Source organism: Euphorbia lathyris, chromosome 3 (genome assembly GCF_963576675.1).
Source record: "Euphorbia lathyris chromosome 3, ddEupLath1.1, whole genome shotgun sequence".
In the NCBI taxonomy this organism is placed as follows: domain Eukaryota; kingdom Viridiplantae; phylum Streptophyta; class Magnoliopsida; order Malpighiales; family Euphorbiaceae; genus Euphorbia; species Euphorbia lathyris.
The window spans coordinates 72,843,901-72,866,726 of record NC_088912.1 but is presented as its reverse complement, the minus strand read 5'-3'; the positions used below and the strand labels follow the sequence as shown (position 1 = coordinate 72,866,726).

The window sequence follows — 22,826 nt, the reverse complement described above, 5'->3', positions numbered from 1 at the left end:
CGAAATCGTGAACTGACCTGATGTAGGAGTAGTAAAACGAATTTCTCCCTTTTGTTTGTTTTTCTTCTTCGAGTTCCCAAACACGAAATAAAACACGGGAAGATTAATTTAGTATCAACCGCTGAATAGCAACCAAAGTAGATTGCCTCTAACTAATCAACACAAGATCAAGGATAAAAGAAATAGATGAAAATTAATTGATCAAACGAAGCCGTAGAGAAATCTCGTCCTCGAACTAGGGGTGTCGAATTTTCTCTCTCTTGGACTAGGTGAATTTCAAAAATCACAAGTAGGGTATGGCTTGCTTGGATTTCGAAAATCTCAAGGGAAGGGGTATTTATAATCTCTTGTATCTAATCCCTAGTTAGATAGAATTAGGTTACTGAATAGGAATTCCATTCGGAATAGAATTCCTAATTATTATCTCACTATATATCTAATATATTAAGGATAATAATAATAACCTTATTGGATAATAATAGGAGTATATTAATCTAATTAAAACTCCTAAGTTAATTATCTCTTAATTAATTTAATTCATATTTCTAATCTAATTAGGATTAACAAAATCAAATTAATTATTCATGTATATCACTACATGAATTTCGACCCCCTTATGTCCATGGGCCTTATTGGGCTCAATTGGGCTTCTATCAATTAATTAACATCTATCTCTCTTTTAGGTTCCAAGTCTTATGTGTGATCCATTAGGTTCTTATTGCTTCTAGCCGTATGCAACGTTATTAAATTAATTTTCAAAGAATTATATTTAATCTTTGCATAACGGAATGATGTACAAAGTATGTGATTAGCAAGTCCGTAATCATTCCCCCAGAGCTATAAGAAGACAGGTTGATTCTGTCATTAACCTTTCCGTATTAGTTACAGTATAATTCGATCCTTTATCAACTACATCCTTGAACTGAATCTTATGATTATAGGTGATGTCAAGTCACATATAGCGAGACGTTCGTTTTACTTGTACAGGCCGAGTCAACTCAAAAAGATAGGTTAAGTGAAATCTATATTTCTTACTCTTAAGCTATCACCTTGCAAGGATTTAGAGTCGAGTCTTCCACAAGCGATCCATGGATGTATCTCCCATTTATCGGGAGTGATAAATGCTCAATCCAATATATAACGACTCCGCAATTACTTCCTGTGATACCCAACGTCTACTGTTCACACCCCAGAGTCATCTCTGTTAAGGATCGTGTTACACCAGAGTCAAAGCATCACATTCCGTAATCCAGAATACCAATTAATATTCCTTTGAGTCTGAGGATTAGTTATACCTATTAATACTAATGAGATGAACAGGTGACAAGGATGAATCTACCCATCCTGTTATCTCAAATCGGGTCCCCAATCCTAATGAACAACGTTTCATCGGATCTATGTAACTGTCCAAATATCTGTATATATGAAGCTTGTGAGATCAGCTTTCTGTCGGACAGAAGACCTTGTTACATACAAGTCTCAACAGTGATATGTCAATCCCAAACATATCACTTGACTTGGGTGGTTTTAAGTTTATCAGTTTACTATAAAGTTTTGTCTCACTTCATGCTTGTATGAACACTTTATAATCACTTTAAATAAACTTATGGATTTCCTTTTATTAGACTTTATTTAGTGCTTAAAAGGGATTGCCTTTATATAGTTATAAAATATATATCTCATTAAACAAATGATATAAAGAACAATTCATTTACATTAAGTTTGTATCCTAGAACAATTGTCTATAGGACACTAAACCCCAACAGCAGGTAGAGAAAAGAGGTCGGTCCACCCATTCTTAGTAATCCAGTCACAGAAGGGTTTTTCTTCATTGATGAAGCTCCCAGAAAACCATCGGGAATGATACACGTTTAGGCCTTTTATGCTATTGAAGACTTGGTAGAACTTCCTTTCTTTAGGTTTCTTGTTCTTCTTCTTTTTCTTCGAAGGAGTCGTTTGGTCAGTGTGAGGGTTTTCACCGAGGATGCTGACCTCGGGCATAGCTTGGTCATGCTGACCATGTAACTGTTCTTGAGACTTTGAAGACATCTCGTTATATTCCTGCTCAGCAGGAGAGGCTGGGTTAATGTCTGCATGATTATCGTCGTAGTTTTCACTGGAGTTGTTCTGGGTATCGCTCGACATGATGTTCTTGAGGATTTGAGAAATGCAGAAGATTAGGGAATTGAAAGAGAGAGAGATCGAGTGCAATAAGTTTCAAGCGTAAAGAGAAGTTAGTAGGAATTCATCCACTATTTATAGTCAGAGCGCGTCGGCGGTTTGGCTTTGAAACGTCCAACGGCTTTAAATTCTGGCATTTATGACACGTTCGGCGCATGGGTTTCTAATCATTACGCTTACGTCATCCTAGGTGGCTACTTAAAATATGCGTGTAAACATTAATTTTCGCAAGTTGTCTTACTCAGCATCTAGGATACTAAACGTTTGGAGTTCTGAGTGCTCAGTTCAGCGTAGAAGGGATTCATATCATGTGAAGTAACTCAGCATTTAGTAATCACTCAATATTTATATAGAAACTCAACATACAGTGATTTCATAGCATTCATTTTTACTCAGCATATGATAGTTACTCAACATGTAATGATCACTCGGCATATTATAATCACTCAAAATTCATTTAGCTCAGATATTTATTGAAGATGATTAGACATACCGATAGCTTCCCTTAGTATGCTGAACTGCTCACGAGCCAATGGCTTCGTGAAGATATCTGCAAACTGTTCACCTGTTGGAACATAGGTCAGCTTGATCTCACCCTTGAGTACATGATCTCTGATTAAGTGATGCCTTATGCTGACATGCTTCATCCTGCTGTGTTGGATTGTATTTTTAGATAAGTCAATGGCACTTTTGTTGTCACATTTGACTACAATCGTTTTGGTTTCAACTCCATAATCATCCAGCTGTTGCTTGATCCATAGGACTTGTGCAACACAGCTTCCGGCTGCAATGTAGTCAGCTTCAGTTGTTGATAGAGCAACTGACGGCTGATTCTTACTGAACCAAGACACCAGACAGCTTCCAAGGAATTGACATCCTCTTGAGGTGCTTTTCCGCTCAAGCATGTCTCGTCCATAGTCAGCGTCAGTGTATCCAATGAGTGTGAAATCATTTGTGTTTGGATACCATAAACCTGCATTCACTGAGCTTTGCAAATATCTAAGGATTCTTTTTACAGACATGTAATGAGATTCCTTAGGGTCAGCTTGATATCTTGTGCAGTAACATACCAAATACTGAATGTATGGCTGTTAGGCATGAAATTGACTACATTAAAAGGTGTTAATTATAATGAATTAAGGGTGTTTGTAGTGCTTTATTACATGAAAGAAGGCCTTATAGGTGTTTTTATGTAGATAAGGAAAGACTTAGTCGAATAGACTGGAAGCAGCCTGTTCGCACTACCAAGAGGAGATTATGCCATTCTTTGATCCAACGGTCAAACGTTGGAACCCCTGATGATGGACAGCGACTAGACGGGAAGCAGGTACGACAGTAGCTGCTGGCAGAGAGGCGGAGAAGTGCAGGCATAAAGTAACAAGATGAAAAGAAAGCTCGACCCTTGAGTGTTCAAGGGTCAAAATGATCTTCAACCACTTTTAGCAAATTTTTAGATTTCTAAACTTTTTGACTTTGTTTTGTAATATATATTTTGTGCAGATACTTTTCTAGTACCGTTTGAGACTCTGACCTTTCCTTTAAATAGAGGTAGTAAGGAAGGAAAGGTATCAGACTTTGGAAAAAAACAAAAAGATAGACTTTTTGGAAGGAGAGAGAGCTCCATAGATGGAGTTTCAGAGCTTTGAACTATCAGATTGCTCACTCGCCTGTATGAGTGAGTAATCCTTTTGAATGGGCTCGGCCAGTCGGGGCCGGTAATGTAAGTTTTTCCAAGTCTAGCAATGAATGAATGATGTTAATGCATGAAGTGTTTGTTGAGGCTGTATATTCCAATGCTTGAGCATGTATGTTTGTGTTAGATGAATGATAGGAAACTGTTTTCATCTTCACCGAACTATCTATCAAACATCCAACCCCGAAGTAGAAATGTTAGGTGGTTTTACCAAGGGTTTTCTCATAAGAAATGCTTTTTCAATCTTAATGCAAGAAAGAACAAACCTTTAGGACGCTACGGGTTTTAGTAAATTTTAGAATCTTAAGAACACACGAGAGTTGACTTAAGTGAGAGTTAAAACAGAAACCTTGGCTTCAGTTGCATCATTCATGATTTGTTGGGTTGTTGTGAAGCTTACAGTAACCTGTTCCGTTGTGCTTAGCCTGTTCTCCTTATTATCATTATCAAGCAATCATTTTCACACGTAAAGCAACTTGTTTAGTCATCCGTCTTCACAACTACCAACATCTGTCAATACAAAAGAATCACACACTACGAGCACCCTGTTCACAAAGTATCTCTCATAAACTTTGGTCATCAATCCCTGTGGATACGATACTTGACTTATCACTTTATTACTTGTATCTAGTGCACTTGCTAGAGTCCATTCGGGAGACAACAAGTTTTTGGCGCCATTGCCGGGGATTGAAAGCAACAAATTTTATACGAAACTTTCTGTGAAACAAGGTGTTTTTAATCTGTTTGCTAAATAGTGCAGCTAGAAGGAGTCTTTATCGGTTTATGCGCAGAGCTGGACCTTCTGTTTTTCCTATCGATCTCGAATTAGAGAGAAGTGTAGACAAAACAGAGCGGGAACTCGACGTGCAAGACAAAGAGAACGACAAATAGAGAGAAGAATGGCTGGAAGGGTACCACCCGAACAACCAGTCTAACCAAATCAGGAAGAGGAGAGAGAGAATAACAATCCTCCTGTCATGAGAATCAGAGACTATTCGAGGCCAACCACGGAAGGAAATTCGTCATGCATCGTGTTGCCCAACGAAGGGAACAACATATTTGAGGTGAAAGCATCTATGATACAAATGTTGCAGGCAGCAGTACAGTTCAATGGATACCAATCGGAAGATCCAAATGGGCATATCCTTGAGTTTATCACACTGTGAAACACTTTCCGATCAAACCGAGGCGTTTCTGACGACGTGATCAGGCTAAAGCTGTTTCCTTTTTCTCTAAAAGATAAAGCAAAGAACTGGTTGAAAAACTTGCAACCAGGAACAATCACCACTTGGGAAGAAATGGCAAGCGCCTTTCTGATGAAATATTTTCCACCAAGACAAGCCATTAAACTCAGAAACGAGGTATCCCATTTTGTGCAAGAAGAGGATGAATCCTTAGCAGAGGCATGGGAAAGGTACAATGAACTACTAAGAAGGGTACCCAATCATGGCATTCCCATGTGGATGCAGATGCAGAACTTTTACAATGGGGTAACCAACATTTATAAGATCCAGATTGAATTCATTGCCAATGGAAACCCCAAAGATTTGGAACCACAAGCCTTGTACGACCTTATTGAGAGAGTAGTAAGCACGAGTTATAACTGGCACTCCACTAGGAGTGAAGGAAAAAGAGCGGGAAATGAAGATGTTGGGTCAAAATTGACAAGCCAGGTAGAACAACTTGCCAGACAGCTCGACAAGATACATGTGTCCTCGATCCACAACGAACCACTGTTCAATGATATATGTGATTTTTGTGGAGGGCTTCATTTTAACATAAACTGTCCCGGAGTAAAGCAAGGGAAGGGTGCACAGGCAGAATGCGATTATGCAGGGTATAATCAGAGGAATCCACCGAACCCATACTCTAACACATATAATCCAGCCATAAGAAATCATCCAAATTTCGGATGGACAGGCCAGCCCAATCAGTAGGAACAACCGAGGTATCAGGAACAACCAAGATACCAACAACAGCAAGGAGGACACTACCAGAGGCAACCTGTTCCATTAAAAGAAGATGTAGAGCCAGACATGAAGACGATGATGATGCAGTTCATGAAGCAGACACAAGCGTCAACTAAAAATCTGGAAACACAAGTCCATCAATTAGTTGCATCTACGTCAAAAGGAAAGGGAATAATGCCAAGCAACACGGAGCCAAACCCAAAAGGTGATGTCATGGCCATCACTCTGAGATCTGGTAAGCAAACTCAACCAACTGTATCTACTGATGAAAATGCTGAGTGTGCAGGAACATCCGAAGAAACTGAAGGAGAGCAGGAACAAACTGTTCCTGATCAAGAAGAAACCGTTGAAAAAAAATCCACCAGTGAGCCAGATCAGGGGGAACGCGGAAAGATGTAGAAGCCACCTCCGCCGTTTGTTCCACCTGTGCCATATCCAACGCGATTAATCAACAAAAAGCTAGAAGAACAGAATTCTAAGGTGCTAGACACTTTGAGGAAGTTGCATATCAACATTCCCTTCGTGGAAGCACTTGCCCAGATGCCGACATACGCGAAATTCCTAAAAGACATCTTGTCAAACAAGAAAAAGCTGGAAAACATATCAATGATCCAACTCAACAGGGATTATTCTTCAATACTCCAAAACAAGCAGCAGCTTCCGAAAAAGCTAAAAGATCCAGGGAGTTTTTCTATTCCTTGTTCAATTGGAAGGTTAAATATTGAAAATGCAGTATGTGACCTAGGAGCTAGCATAAACCTAATGCCATATTCTGTATATGCTAAACTAGGATTAGGAGAACCACAACCAACCAGAATGTCAATTTAGTTGGCCGATCGATCAGTTTGTTATCCTAGGGGAGTCGTGGAAGATGTGTTGGTCAAAGTAGGAAAATTCATATTACCTGTTGATTTTATCATAATGGACATAGATGAGGACCTGCATGTTCCTATTATCCTAGGGAGTCCGTTTTTGGCAACGGGTAAAGCATTGATAGATGTGGGAGAGGGAAAATTGTTTTTAAGAATTAATGGGGAGGAGATCATTTTTAAAATGAATGAGGCAATGAGACGAGCTAACACTAGTGATGACACATGCTGTTTCTTAGATGATTTCCAAAGTCTTTCCCCTTTGCAGGAACAGGACACTCTGGAAACTCTATTGGGAGAAGAGGTGAACTTATGTGAAGGAACAGGCTGTTCCATTAAGTCCAACCTACCTACACCTCCTTTAGATCCTACTGTCCCCACTCATCAAGAACCACCGAAGATACCAACTGTACCTTTATCTAAACCTGAACTGAAACCGTTGCCTTCACATCTCGAGTATGCCTTCCTGGAACCACCCAGCGGGAGCCTAGTTATTATATCTTCAAAGTTAACTCCTGATCAGAAAGCTCAACTCATAGAGGTACTGTGAAGGAACAAGGATGCAATCGCATGAAAAATTGATGATATCAAAGGTATCAGTCCGACAGTCTGTGTCCACAGAATTTTGATGGAGAAGGATCACAAGCCATCTGTCCAGCCACAGCGCAGATTGAACCCCCACATGAAGGAAGTCGTGCGAAAAGAGGTGATCAAGCTGCTGGATGCCGGAATTATTTATCCCATTTCCAATAGTGTGTGGACAAGCCCTGTTCATATTGTACCAAAGAAGGGAGGAACAACAGTGGTACTCAACGAGAAAGACGAGTTGGTCCCCACGAGAACCATAACAGGATGGCGAGTTTGTGTGGATTACCGAAAGCTCAACGAAGCCACAAGGAAGGATCATTTTCCTTTGCCCTTCATTGATCAGATGTTAGAACGGTTAGCGGGGTATGCATTCTATTGTTTCCTTGATGGTTACTTGGGGTACAATTAGATTGCAATTCACAATGAGGATCAGGAAAAGACAACGTTCACATGTCCATATGGGACCTATGCCTACAGGCGCATGCCGTTTGGTTTGTGCAATGCTCCAGCCACTTTTCAAAGATGCATGATGTCTATATTTCATGATATGGTGGAGCGGACTGTAGAAATCTTCATGGACGACTTCTCTGTTTATGGAGACTCTTTTAGGAATTGTCTAAACAACCTCGAAGTCGTGCTTGTGCGATGCAAGGAGACCCATTTGGTCTTGAATTGGGAGAAATGCCACTTCATAGTTACGGGTGGAATTGTTCTCGGGCATAAGATTTCGGAGAAGGGGATGGAAGTGGATAAAGCTAAAGTGGAAGTGATAGAGAAGATGGCTGTTCCAACTAATGTAAAGGATGTGAGAAGTTTTCTAGGGCACGCAGGGTTCTACCGCATGTTTATCAAAGACTTTTCAAAGATTGCGCTGCCCTTGTTAGCATTGCTTCATAAGGATGTGGAATTTTCATTTGGTACAAGCTGTCTAAAAGCTTTCGAACTATTGAAAAGCAAGTTGATCAACTCGCCCATACTGGCAGGACCCGACTGGGAACAGCCTTTTGAGATGATGTGTGACGCAAGTGATACATGTGTGGGAGCTGTTCTTGGGCAGAGGATTGAGAAGAAATTCAGACCTATCTATTATGCAAGCAAAACATTAACCAAGACCCAGCAGAATTACACCATGACCGAGAAGGAGCTCCTCGCAGTTGTGTATGCTTTCGACAAATTTTGCCCCTACTTGGTTCTATCAAAAGTCATTGTTCACACAGACCATGCTGCATTACGCTATCTTTTCGCAAAGAAGGATGCAAAGCCAAGATTGATACGATGGTTACTCTTACTGCGAGAGTTCGATCTCGAAATTAAGGATAAGAAGGGAACGGAAAATGTGGCAACTGATCATTTGTCAAGAATTCCTCACCAAAGCAGCCAGGAACAACCAGAGATTTTGGAGAGTTTTCCAGACGAGCGTCTACATACCGTACAGCTTGCGCCATGGTTCACCAACATTTCTAATTATCTAGCCAGTTCGCTTAAACCTCACAACCTGTCCACAAATCAAAGGAGGAAGTTCTATGCTGAAATCAAATATTATTTTTGGGAATAACCCTATCTTTTCAGGTTGTGCGCCGACCAAATTATTCGTCGGTGTATATCTCAAGAGGAGGGACAGGCTGTTCTAAGCCATTGTCATGACAGAGAAGCTGGAGGACATCATAGCGCTAGCAGGACTGCAGCCAAAGTACTTCAATCATGTTTTTTTTCTAGCCAACACTTTTTAAAGATGCTAATGTGTTCGTTCGCACTTGCAATGAGTGCCAACGAACATGCAATATTTCAGCTAGAAATGCCATGCCCCTCAATAACATAGTTGTTTGTGAAATTTTTGATATTTGGGGAATAGATTTTATGGGACCATTCCCTACATCTTTTGGGAATAAATATATCTTAGTAGCTGTTGATTATGTGAGCAAGTGGGTTGAAGCAATGGCTAGCCCCACCAATGACGCCCGTGTGGTTGTAAAATTCCTGAAAAGGCTGTTTGCCAGATTCGGTGTCCCACGAGTGATCATTACTGATCAAGGAACCCATTTTTGCAATGCCAAATTTGAGAATCTGATGGGTAAGCTTGGAGTCTCTCATAGGATTGCCACACCTTACCATCCACAAACGAGTGGACAGGTTGAGATTTCTAATCGAGAGATTAAAAGAATTTTAGAGTAAACTGTTGGCAATTTTAGGAGAGACTGGGCAAACAAGCTTGACGATGCTCTTTGGGCGTATAGGACTGCTTATAAAAACACCAATTGGAATGTCCCCGTTTAGATTATTGTATGGAAAGTCCTGTCATTTGCCGGTTGAAATGGAACATAGGGCCTTTTGGGCATTAACCTTCTTAAATTTTGAGCACCAGGCTGTGGGAGACCAGAGAAGACTTCAACTCTGTGACATGGAAGAGTTCCTGCTGTTTTCGTATGAAAACGCTGTAAATTACAAGGACAAGACCAAGATGTGGCATGATAGAAAAATCCAGACAAAGACGTTTCACGAAGGACAGAGAGTTCTCTTGTACAATTCGAGACTCGGGTTGTTTCCTGGAAAGCTGAAATCAAGATGGTCGGGACCTTATCTGGTACACAAGGTGTTTGGTGATGGAGCAGTTGAAATTGGCACAGAAGGGCAGGATCCTTTCAAAGTAAATGTGCAAAGATTGAAACCCTATCTAGAGAATGATCACACAAGGAAGATCGACACTGTCCACTTCCAAGATCCCCCACACCAATAGAAGCACAAACAGGGTGTTCGCTACAAACACCAATTGTAGCACAAGTAACATTGCACTTAAATTAGTTTACATTTTCCAGTTTTGTCAAATAATGTTAAGGGTAGTTAAGATCAATTTTATGCCATGCGACGGTCTGTGAGTTCGTTAAGTCCTGTGCAAGCAAAGATGTAAAACTTATACCCTTCCATATGGGTCAAGTTTTACATTTTTACTTGTTCAAAGTAGGAAGATAAAATAAACTTCCGTTGAAGAGTTGTCCTTGGGAAAAAGGAGGCGAACCTGTGAATTGAAAAGGCAAACATCTAATCGTCTGTCACTGGTACTTATTACATTTTACTTTTTCTCCGTTCTCGGTAAAATCAAATGGAAAGGAGAATAGTAAATTCAAATTTAGAAAAGTGACCGTTCGCCACCCAGGAGTCTCTTCAACTGAACGCGCCTTTTGCCAACCACTCGTCCAGGTGGCTTTCATTTAAGCGCTCTCATAATGACGGGTTGGCAACAGGCCGTTTCATTCTTCTCCCTACTTAAGGAGACCGACCAAATTACGGTCCCTTGTTCGACTTGCTTTCTTTTTCACAAATTTTTCACTGTTCACCATATGTTCTGTGATCTTTATCGTTTGGAAACCCTATTTAGACTTGAGCACAGGATGAGAACTCGAGGATCTGGTAAGCAAGTTAAAATCGAGGGCACAAAGAAAGAGAAGGGAAAGAGCAAAATGGTGGGCACGAGCACAGTTTCATTTGTTCCCGACGAAAAATTAGTAAAGAAGCTCTCCCAGTTCAAGGACGCCACCACACAACAATATTATGATGATCTCGCTCAGCTCGAGTTCGGGCCGATACGAACTGTGTGTTGGGATACATTGAAAAGACTCAAGCTTGATGAAAAACTGCAGAAACTCATGGAGGTGGGCATTTCGGATGTTTCTTCGAAATGAAAGAACCAGCATATAAAGAACTCACTTTGGAGTTTCTTGCAACGTTCAAACATAATCCCGAAATCACGGACCCTGATGAGGAAGGGAAATTTAGTTTCCGGCTCATGACCCACACTCAACGGCCATCCTTGAACACATTCAACAATCTCCTAGATGCGGCGGATGATGACGACTTGGAGTCGGAAGGTTACAAAGGGGCTTTTACGGAAACCCTTGATGAGTTCGACCCTTCGACTTTCTGGCAATCAATCTCGGGCCAGCCAAGTTATGATGGAAGTGCATCCAAGGCGTCGGGTATCGAGGATTTTGCCATTAGGTATCTACATAAGCTGGTCTCAGGCACTATATTCGCTCGTGAGAATCAAGCCACCATCCCTCATGACGACCTCACCGCTCTATGGAGTATGGTGCACGGAAAAAGGATGAACCTGGGTTTTTGGTTTGGGGAGTATATTAGTGCATTTGGAAAGAAGAACTCGTCGATAATTTGTTGTGGAAGTATTGTAACCCGTATAGCGGAAGCCATTGGGGTGTTCAAACCTGAGGATAAGAATCGGCTTACGGTGGTGAACCACCCAGACCAGATTGACTTGAAGAGCCTTCAGAGTAAGTTGTTTGGAAGGATGGTCAATGGGAAATGGGTCTGGATGCCGGATTTTGTGGAAGCCAAAAGAGTTGAAAGTAGAAAGCGAAAGCATAAGCCCACTGTGTCAGTATCCTCCGAGTCGGAACAGATCGAGCACGCCAAAGATTTGGGCTTTTACTAGAAGTGTGCCAAGCTCACCAACGAAGACATTCTTACCAAGTACCATGCCCTGTACGCTCAAAACCAGGCCAACAGAGAAATGATATTTGCTCTTGAGGAGAAGTATGTTGCGCAGCAGGGAGAGATCGACATGTTGAAAAATCTTTGTATTGAGGAGCATGGAAAGGAAAGCCCTTCTGGTTTTTCGATCAAAAGTCTGGTAAGAACTAAACTTGACACACCTGCCAATGCCACTGCCTCCTCGAAAGGGGATGGCGCTACTGCCGCTGCGGATAGAGAGGTTGATTCCTCTCTTTCCCCTCCCGCCTGATTACGTCAAATATGTCACTGTCCTAAGCATCTGGTAACACCTATCACCCTTCGTTTTATGTTCTTACTCACTCTGTCCTTTATCATGCGGCATTTGTTTATTGTTTGTTGTTGTGTTCCTTCATACCAACATTGAGGACAATGTTTCATTCTAATTTGGGGGTGGGAAGGGATTACAATTACAATATCTGTATGCATGAACATGATAAAAAGCCTGAACAAGTTGTTAATTAGTTAAATCTTATGAATAACAAGTAGCCCCCTGAGATCTTTGATTTATATTGTCTTCAGTAAATTCTCTTCGTATATATCCCTCCTCATGTTAAATCCTTGGTACATATTCTTGTGTTTCGATTGTTTTGTTTTACTTTAATCACTAAACAGACTGTGCTGGTTATGAGTGGAATGTATGAAGTTAAATTAGTGTTTGATTTGTGTTTTCCCGAACAATGAAGTTCCACAAATTTTGAAATTTTAAATCATTTTTCACAATAGGAACCTTTTGCCTTAATGCATAGCCCCCTAAAATAGTGAGAACTTGAGCTCGCAAATGCATTTGAAAATGCATTGTTTCCTTTTAAGAGTGGGCCAGCACTTACTATCTTTAGGGAGAATTTGCTTGGGTATGCCCTGTTGACATGGAGATTCTTTTTGCCATCCATAGGAGGAAAAAGGCACCTAGATTCCGAATTCACTACACAAAGAGCCTACCCGTGCATTGTACTCACATTATTAGGATAACCAACTTGAGCCTTAGCCTATACTTTCTTAAATACACACCACACAAAGAAGCCCATTCCTTTCACTATTATCCCATAATACCTTGATTCTGTCTCATGCTCTGAAACAATGAGAAAAATACAAAAATATGAGTTATGTAAATAAAAATGCTGACAATTGAGGTATGACACTGGAATATGGGAAAATAAATAAAGTCTGTTAATCTTGAGCCTGAAATAAAATGTTTGGATGACTGAAGTATGTGTGTTTAAAAGAATAGTCTGGCCAATGTTAAGCAACAGGCTGTGTAGATTGTTTAAGTTAAGAACAAGAATTGCTCATATGCTGAGAATTGGGTATAATACTGCTGCATGAAGACAGAATTCTGACACTTAAAAAGCCATTCACTCCCATACCTTAGCCTAAGCCTAACATTACAACCATGTTCAAGACCTTTTGACTATGTTTGGAAAATTGTTGATCCATTGACATGGGACCAAAAAGCAAACTCACACCCTAAGGGTGTATTTGCTGAGCTGAGGAGTGAAGTTGCATTCTTTCCCCTATGGCAAACAAAGGCCATACGAGAGTGAGCGAAAAATTCCATTCCTTGGTGAGGCAAACCGGCAAACATGTTGTTCTTTATGGAATTTGAGGTCTAATTTTAAGCTTTAAGGAATTTCTAGAGAAAGGTACATAATCCTGCACTGGTTTAACTTCATCAAAAGATCACAACTTGCACTTATTCTGTCATTATCTCCTGAGAACAAAGCAATTACTATCACCCTCTCAGTTCCCTGTAACATTCAAACTCCTGTTTCTGTATTCTTCCATTCCTAACTCTTTGTCCTTTAGATTAACTTGCTTCCTATCTATTGTTTACTTGAGGACAAGCAAAGATTCAATTTGGGGGTGTTTGTTAGGCATGAAATTGACTACATTAAAAGGTGTTAATTATAATGAATTAAGGGTGTTTGTAGTGCTTTATTACATGAAAGAAGGCCTTATAGGTGTTTTTATGTAGATAAGGAAAGACTTAGCCGAATAGACTGGAAGCAGCCTGTTCGCACTACCAAGAGGAGATTATGCCATTCTTTGATCCAGCGGTCAAACGCTGGAACCCCTGATGATGGACAACGACTAGACGGGAAGCAGGTACGACAGTAGCTGCTGGCAGAAAGGCGGAGAAGTGCAGGCATAAAGTAACAAGATGAAAAGAAAGCTCGACCCTTGAGTGTTCAAGGGTCAAAATGATCTTCAACCACTTTTAGCAAATTTTTAGATTTCTAAACTTTTTGACTTTGTTTTGTAATATATATTTTGTGCAGATACTTTTCTAGTACCGTTTGAGACTCTGACCTTTCCTTTAAATAGAGGTAGTAAGGAAGGAAAGGTATCAGACTTTGGAAAAAAACAAAAAGATAGACTTTTTGGAAGGAGAGAGAGCTCCATAGATGGAGTTTCAGAGCTTTGAACTATCAGATTGCTCACTCGCCTGTATGAGTGAGTAATCCTTTTGAATAGGCTCGGCCAGTCGGGGCCGGTAATGTAAGTTTTTCCAAGTCTAGCAATGAATGAATGATGTTAATGCATGAAGTGTTTGTTGAGGCTGTATATTCCAATGCTTGAGCATGTATGTTTGTGTTAGATGAATGATAGGAAACTGCTTTCATCTTCACCGAACTCTCTATCAAACATCCAACCCCGAAGCAGAAATGTTAGGTGGTTTTACCAAGGGTTTTCTCATAAGAAATGCTGTTTCAATCTTAATGCAAGAAAGTACAAACCTTTAGGACACTACGGGTTTTAGTAAATTTTAGAATCTTAAGAACACACGAGAGTTGACTTAAGTGAGAGTTAAGACAGAAACCTTAGCTTCAGTTGCATCATTCATGATTTGTTGGGTTGTTGTGAAGCTTACAGTAACCTGTTCCGCTGTGCTTAGCCTGTTCTCCTTATTATCATTATCAAGCAATCATTTTCACACGTAAAGCAACTTGTTTAGTCATCCGTCTTCACAACTACCAACATATGTCAATACAAAAGAATCACGCACTACGAGCACCCTGTTCACAAAGTATCTCTCATAAACTTTGGTCATCAATCCCTGTGGATACGATACTTGACTTATCACTTTATTACTTGTATCTAGTGCACTTGTTAGAGTCCATTCGGGAGACAACACTGGCCTACTTGCAGTTAGATAAAGTAGAGAGCCGATCATACCTCGATATAATTTGTTGTCTACTGACTTACCTTTTTCATCAGGACATAGCATAGTGTTAGTACCCATTGGGGTAGATATTGGCTTACAACCTTCCATATCGAATTTCTTCAAGATCTCCTTAGCATACTTAGTCTGGCTAATGAAGATGCCATTTTTACCTTGTTTGATTTAAAGTCCAAGGAAGAAGTTGAGTTCTCCCATCATTGACATCTCAAACTCAGTTTGCATCTGTTTGCTAAATTCCTTGCACATAGATTCATTAGTAGCACCAAAGATAATATCATCTACGTATATTTGTGCCAACAGGGTATCTTTACCCTTTTTCTTAATGAATAAGGTTGTGTCAGCTTTTTGTTGTCCTCCAAACAGACTCTAGCAAGTGCACTAGATACAAGTAATAAAGTGATAAGTTGAGTATCATCTCCACAGGGATTGATGACCAAAATTTAACAGAAAAACCTTGTAGAACAGTGTGTTCGTGGTGTTTGAATTCCTTTTTAGTTGAGAAATGATGTGAAGTGTGTACATCAATACTAGTTAAGAGATTTAGTGTAATAAAATGAGTTTTGATAATGATAAAGAGGTAGAACAGGCTAGGCACAGCGGAACAGGTTACCTTAAGTCCCTAAACACCCTATTTATTCATGAATAACGCAAAGTGAAGTCAAGGTCTCTGCTTTAATGCTCACTTAAGTCAACTCTCGTGTGTTCTTAAGATTCTAAGACTTACTACAACCATAAGCATCCCTAAGGTTGTTTCTTTCTTACATTACGATTGGAACATCATTTCAATAAAGAAAACCCTTGATACAACCACCTAACAACTCTGCTTCGGGGTTGGATGTTTGATGAAAAGTTCGGTGAAGATGAAAGTAGTTCCCTATCATTCATCTAGCACTAACATACATGCATAGGCAATGGAATAGAAAGCTTCATCAAACACTTCATAAATTAACAACATTCATTCATAAATAGAAATCAGGAAACTTACATAACCGGCCCTAACTGGCCGAACCTATTCAAAATGACTACTCACTCATAGTGGCGAGTGAATAGTCTGTGTCACTTCTACCGACCTCCATCAATGGAGTCATGTTCCTCGAGAGCTCTTCTCTCTATCAAAAGGTCTATTTTTTAGTCCAACAAAAGATGATCCCTTTTCCTTTCCTTACTACGTCTATTTAAAGGAAAGGATAAGGTCAACACGGTACATAAAGTATCCGAGCAAAATACTACAAAACCAAGTAAATTGTTCATAGATCCTAGAATGCTAAAAGTGGTTAAGATCCTTTTGACCCTTGAACACTCAAGGGTCGAACTTTCATGTCATCATGCTACTTTAGAACTGTCCTTATCCACCTTAGGGGTGGCAATGGGGCGGGGAAAAACCGAAAACCGTGGGGATCCGAATCAATAGGGCGGGAAAAAACCGAAATTTTTGCGTGTGGGGCTGGGGGCGGGGGAAATTTTAGCCCCGAACATTAAAATTGGGCGGGGGTGGGTATTACTATCCCTGAACCGTGGGGATCCGCAAACCGCCCCCGAAAAACCGACCGTAAAATCCCCGCAAAATCCTCAATCAATCAAATAAAATATTATATATATATCTAAGATAATTAGTATTTAAATATGATTAAAAAAAATAATCAGTATTGTGATAAGTTAACTAATACTATTATGTACATCTACAACAATTTAATTTAGTTTTATGGTTGCCCTACTTTAATTTTATTTTATTGCTACTCTTGGTATATACTAAATGCTCAGTTTTTATTATTATATCAGTACTGATATTGAATGTTAAGTTTTTTTTATTATATCAGTAATTTAATTTTGTTTTATTGTTGCTCTAAAGTTATATTTTATAATTTCGTTTTATTGCTGATCTAAACTGATATTTTATACCAGTAACACATGATGAATTTTAAATTTGGGGATTGGGTAATGTTTTTAATTTGATTTTTTTTTTTAAATTTTATGTGGGGATTGGGGATTCCCCGAAATCCGTATAGAACCGTGCGGGCGGGTGTGGGTGTCAAAAAATCCCCGAAATTTTTTTTGGAGATTCCCCGAAACCGCAACCGAAAATATTGGGGGCGGAATGGGGGATGCAAAACCGCCCCCGCCCCGCCCCCGCCCCGTTGCCACCCCTAATCCGCCTTTCTGCATGCTGCTCCTGCCGTACCTGCCTTCCGTCCTGTCGCTGTCCGTCATCAGAAGTTCCAGCGTTTGACCGCTGGATCAAAGAATGGCTTAACTCCTCAAGGTATGTGGGAAACAGGCTACTTCCAGACTGTTCGACTTAATCTTTCCTTATCTGCACAAAAACACTTATAAGACCTTCTTTCATGTAATTTCACCCTAAAAACACCCTTAATTCATTATAAATAACATGTTAAATTGTAGTCAAATTCATGCCTAACAAATACCCCCAAATTGAATCTTTGTTTGTCCTCAAGTAAACAACGGATAGAAAACATGTTAACTAGGAAAAGAGTTGGGAATGAAAGAATACAGAAATGGGGTTTTGAGTGTTTCTCATAGACGAAGGGATTATAACAGATCGTTTTGTTCTGAGGAGATATCAACGGAATATTTGCAAGTCATGATATTTGATGAGGTTGTGCCAGTGTTAGATTGTGTACCCTACTCAAGAAATTCCTTAAAGCTTAAAGTTAGACCTCAATTTTCACAAAGAACAACCTATTTGCCTGTCATGCCTCACCAAGGAATGAAATTTTTCACTCACTCACGTATGGCACTTATTAGCCATAAGGAAGGGAATGCAACTTCACTCCTCAGCTCAGTAAATAAACAAGTAGGGTGTGAGTTTGCTTTTTGGTCCTATTTCTATGGATAAAAAATTCTCCAAACATAATCCAAAGGTCTTGAACATAGGTTGTAATTTTAGGCTAAGGCTAAGGTATGGAGGTGAATGGCTATTTAAGTGTAAGAATCTTGTCCGCATGCACTGAAATTCAACTATACCCAGTTCTCAGTACTTGATCAATTTTGCCTTATCTTAGTCACTCTACACATCCTGTTTCCCAACATCAGCCCAAACTATTCTTCAAACACACAAAAGACAACCATCCAAACATTTCATTTCATGCTCAAGATATGAACATGTGTCCTGAAAATGAAAAGACTTTATTCAAAGATATTTTTATTATCTTTTAAAATTCCTATTTGGGATATTTTTTTTCTTTTTTTTTTCTTTTAACCTTATTCAGAAAGTGGCCCTCACTCCATCATCATCCCTCAAATGTCATCATTTCAACAATTTTATCTTTACACTCAGATTTTCTTAAAAATGTATTTTTCTTTAACTAGAACAGCTTGTTCTGAGGCATGAGACAAATTCAAGGCATTTTGGGATTAAAGTGAAGGGAATTGGTTCCTTTAAGTAATGTTTAAGAAAGAATAGGCTAAGGCACAAGTTGGTTATCCTAAAAGTGTGAGTGCAATGCACAGTTAAGCTTTTTATGGAGTGAATTTGGGATCTAAATGCCTTTTTCATCCTATGTTTGTCAAAATATTTTTCCATTTCAACAGGGCATACCAAAGTAAATTCTCCCTAAAGATAATAAGTGCTGGCCCACTCTTAAAAAGAATCAATGCATTTTTAAATGCAATTGCAGGCTCAAGTTCTCACTATTTTTGGGGTTTATGCATTAAGGCAAAAGGTCCCTCTCGTGAAAGTTGATTTAAAACTTTAAAATTTTTGGAACTTCAAGACTCGGGTAGTTAAGATCAACACAAGGCTATCACCACACATTTTAATCATGACAAGCGCAGTCTGTTCAGTGAATACTACATGACTTAAACAATCGAAATACTAGAATTTTTACAAGGAAATGAACACAAATGAAGAATATTTACTGAGGAAAGTTAAAGGTTTCTTTTTGTACAAACCAAAGTTCACAGGGGGGGTAACTTGTTATTCAGAAAATTACTACACTAACAACTTGTTCAAGCTTTTATCATGTTTATGCATACAGATATTTTAATTTGTACTTTCGCACCCCCAAATTAGAATGAAACATTGTCCTCAATGTTATTATGAACAAAAGCATAGGGAAAACAACATAAGCAAGATAAAAGATGAGTGTAAACAAATGCAAAGAAGGGGTATAAGTGTTACCAGATGCTAGGACAATGACATATTGAATGATCAGACAGGCGGGGAAAGAGAGGAATCAACCTATCTATCCGTAGCAGGATTAGCGCCATCCCCTTTTGAGGAGGCAACGGCGTTGGCAGTTGTTTCAGTTTTAGCTCTTACCGGACTCTTGATTGAGGCACCAGAGGGACTCTCCTTCCCATGTTCTTCCACACAAAGGTGTTTAAGCATGTCAATCTCGCTCTGATGCATGACAGTTTTATGTTTCAGAGTAAAGATCTGTTCTCTGCAAGCTTGGGTTTGTGCAAACAGGGCGTTGAACTTGGACAGGATGTCTTCATTGGAGAGCCTGGCACATTTCTGGTAAAAGCCCAGATCTTTGGCTTGCTCGATTTGTTCCGACTCGGATGACACCGATACATCAGGCTCATTTTTCCTCTTCCTACTTTCAACCCTTTTGGCTTCCACAAAGTCTGACATCCAGACCCACTTCCCATTCACCATTCTTCCAAACAATATGCTTTGTAGGCTTTTTACATCTATTTGGTCTGGGTAGTTGACCACAGTGATCCTGTTTTTGTCTTCTGTTTTGAATACCCCTAAGGCCTCCGCTATCCGAGTCACACTGCTACAAGAGCAGATGATGAACGAGTTCTTCTTTCCAAACGCGCTAATGTACTCCCCAAACCAAAAGCCAAGGTTCATCCCGCGTCCCTGTACCATACTCCACAGAGCCGTAAGGTCTGCGTGAGGGATAGTGGCCTGGTTCTCTCGACCAAATATGGTGCCTGAGACCAGTTTATGCAAGTACCGGAGGGCGTAGTCCTCTATACCAGATGCCTTGGATGTGCTCCTGTCGTAACTTGGCTGGCCCGCGATTGAACTCCAGAAAGCCGATGGGTTAAACTCGTTCGGGGTTTCAGTGAAATCCCCTTTGTACCCTTCAGACTCCAAGTCATCGTCATCCGCAGCACCGAGAAGGTTATTAAATGTGTTCAAGGACGGCCTTTGAGGATGATTCATAAGTCGGAAACTGAACTTTCCTTCTTCCTCGGGGTTGGTAATCTCCGGATCATGCTTAAAAGTGGCCAGAAACTCCAAAGTGAGTTCCTTATACGCTGGTTCTTTCATCTCGAAGAAGCAGCCAAAGTGGCCCGCTTCCATGGGTTTCTTTACCCTATCTGTAAGCCTGAGCTTTTTCAGTGTATCCCAGCATACACTTCGTACCGGCCCAAATTTGAGCAGAGCCAGATCCTCATAGTATTTTTGCACCACGACATCCTTAAATTGAGACAGTTTCTTGACTAATTTCTCATCTGGTACAAACGCGACTGCGCTTGTGCCCACCATCTTGCTCTTCCCTTTTTCTTTCTTTGTGCCTTCGACTTTTACTTGTTTCCCTGAACCTCGAGTCCTCATCCTGTTATAGCGACTAAATAGGGACACCCAAAGATAATTATCAAATGATATATGGGGAACGGTGTGAAAAAGAAAAGAGGGTAAAACAATGTTGAACTAGGGTCCGCAATGCAGTCAATCCCTTAAGTAGAAAAGCGAGTGAAACGGCCTGTTGCCAGCACTATCATTATGACGACGTTTTAGTGAGCGCCACCTGTAAGTGTGGTTATGGCAACAGCCGCGTCCAGTCGAAAGGACGCCTGGGGAAGCAAACGGTTCTTTTTGAGTTTGAAATTACTACACCCTACCCACTTTGGTTTTACCGAGAAAGGTTCAATAGTATAATAAGTACCAAACAAACAAATTGATTTGATGTTCACTTTATTAACCCTATGTTCACTTACCCAAGGTCTTTTCCTCAAAATATTATTTCACTCGCCCGTTTTTAAATAAGTAAAAAGTTAAAACTTTTCCCATAAAGAAGGATAAAAGTTTTACATCTTTGCTAGTTCAAAGGGATTAACTTAATTACGGGCCCTTATTTGACACAGGGTGACTCTTAAACAGACTAAATAGTGCTAACTAAAATTTTTCAAACTTGTAAAATAAAGGATGAAAGTATAAGGTTACTTGTGCTGCGATTGGTGTTTGCAGCGGACACCCTGTTCTCGATTCTATTGGCTCGGGGGGTCTTCGAAATGGACAGTGTCAATCTTCCTTGTGTGATCATTCTCTAGATAAGGTTTTAGCCTTTGCCCGTTCACCTTGAAAGGTTCATGACCCTCCTGGCCAATTTCTACTGCTCCGTGACTGAACACTTTTTTCACCGTATATGGCCCTAACCATCTTGATTTCAGTTTTCCAGGGAACAGTCTGAGCCTTGAATTGTACAACAGGACCCTCTGTCCTTCTTGAAAAGCTTTCTCCTAGATTTTTCTGTCGTGCCATTTCTTGGTCTTCTCCTTATAATTCACCGCATTTTCATAGGAAAACAACCTAAATTCTTCCATGTCACAGAGTTGCAATCTTCTTTGTTGGCCCACAGCCTGTTTCTCAAAATTCAAGAAAGTTAAAGCCCAAAAGGCTCTGTGTTCCATCTCTACTGGAAGATGACAAGATTTTCCATACAACAATCTAGATGGGAAAATTCCAATGGGTGTCTTGTATGCAGTTCTGTATGCCCATAAAGCATCGTCAAGCTTGTTTGCCCAGTCTTTCCTAGAATTGCCAACGGTTTTTTCCAAAATTCTTTTGATTTCACGAATTGAAATCTCTACATGTCCACTAGTTTGTGGATGGTAAGGCGTGGTAATTCTATGAGAGACTCCAAGCTTGCCCATCAGTTTTTCAAATTTAACATTGCAAAAATGGGTTCCTTGATCACCAATGATCGCTCGTGGGACACCGAATCGGGCAAACAGCCTTTTAAGGAATTTTACAACCACACGGGCGTCATTGGTGGGACTAACAATTGCCTCAACCCACTTGCTCACATAGTCTACTGCAACTAAGATGTATTTATGCCCAAAAGACGTAGGGAATGGTCCCATGAAGTCTATGCCCCATATATCAAATATTTCACAAACAACAATGTTATTGAGGGGCATGGCATTTCGAGTAGAAATATTGCCTGTTCGTTGGCACTCATTACAAGTGCATACAAACTCATTGGCATCCTTGAAAATGGTCAGCCAGAAAAAACCTGATTTAAGTACTTTGGCTGCAGTTCTGCTTGCGCTATGATGTCCTCCTGCTTCTCTATCGTGACAATGGCTCAAAACAGCTTGTCCTTCCTCTTGAGAGATGCACCTGCGGATGATTTGATCGGCGCACAACCTGAAAAGATAGGGTTCCTCCCAAAATTAATATTTGATCTCTGAATAAAACTTCTTCCTTTGGTTAGTGGACAAGTTATGAGGTTTAAGTGAATTAGCAAGGAAATTTGCAATATCAGCAAACCATGGAGCAGGCTGTATAGTATACAGATGCTCATCTGGAAATGTTTCGACAATTTCTGACTGTTCCTTGCTGCTTGGATGAGAAATTCTAAACAAATGATCAGTGGCTACATTTTCAGTTCGCTTCTTGTCTTTTATCTCGAGATCAAACCCTTGAAGTAAGAGTAACCACCGTATCAGCCTTGGCTTTGCATCTTTCTTTGCGAATAGGTAGCGTAACGCAACATGGTTTGTGTACACAATGACCTTTGACAAAACCAAATAGGGACGGAATTTGTCAAAAGCATATACTACTGTGAGAAGCTCCTTCTCTGTAGTGGTGTAGTTCTGTTGAGTCTCGGTTAATG

The 22,826-nt window shown here is 40.1% G+C and overlaps 1 non-coding gene across 1 annotated transcript; it reads right to left on the bottom strand.

Annotated features, from left to right (window-relative positions):
* Positions 1-5,220: 5,220 nt before the first annotated feature.
* Positions 5,221-5,327, bottom strand: LOC136225161 (small nucleolar RNA R71). Its single transcript, XR_010686892.1, has one exon. It is a non-coding gene; the product is annotated as a small nucleolar RNA R71 (small nucleolar RNA).
* Positions 5,328-22,826: the final 17,499 nt, after the last annotated feature.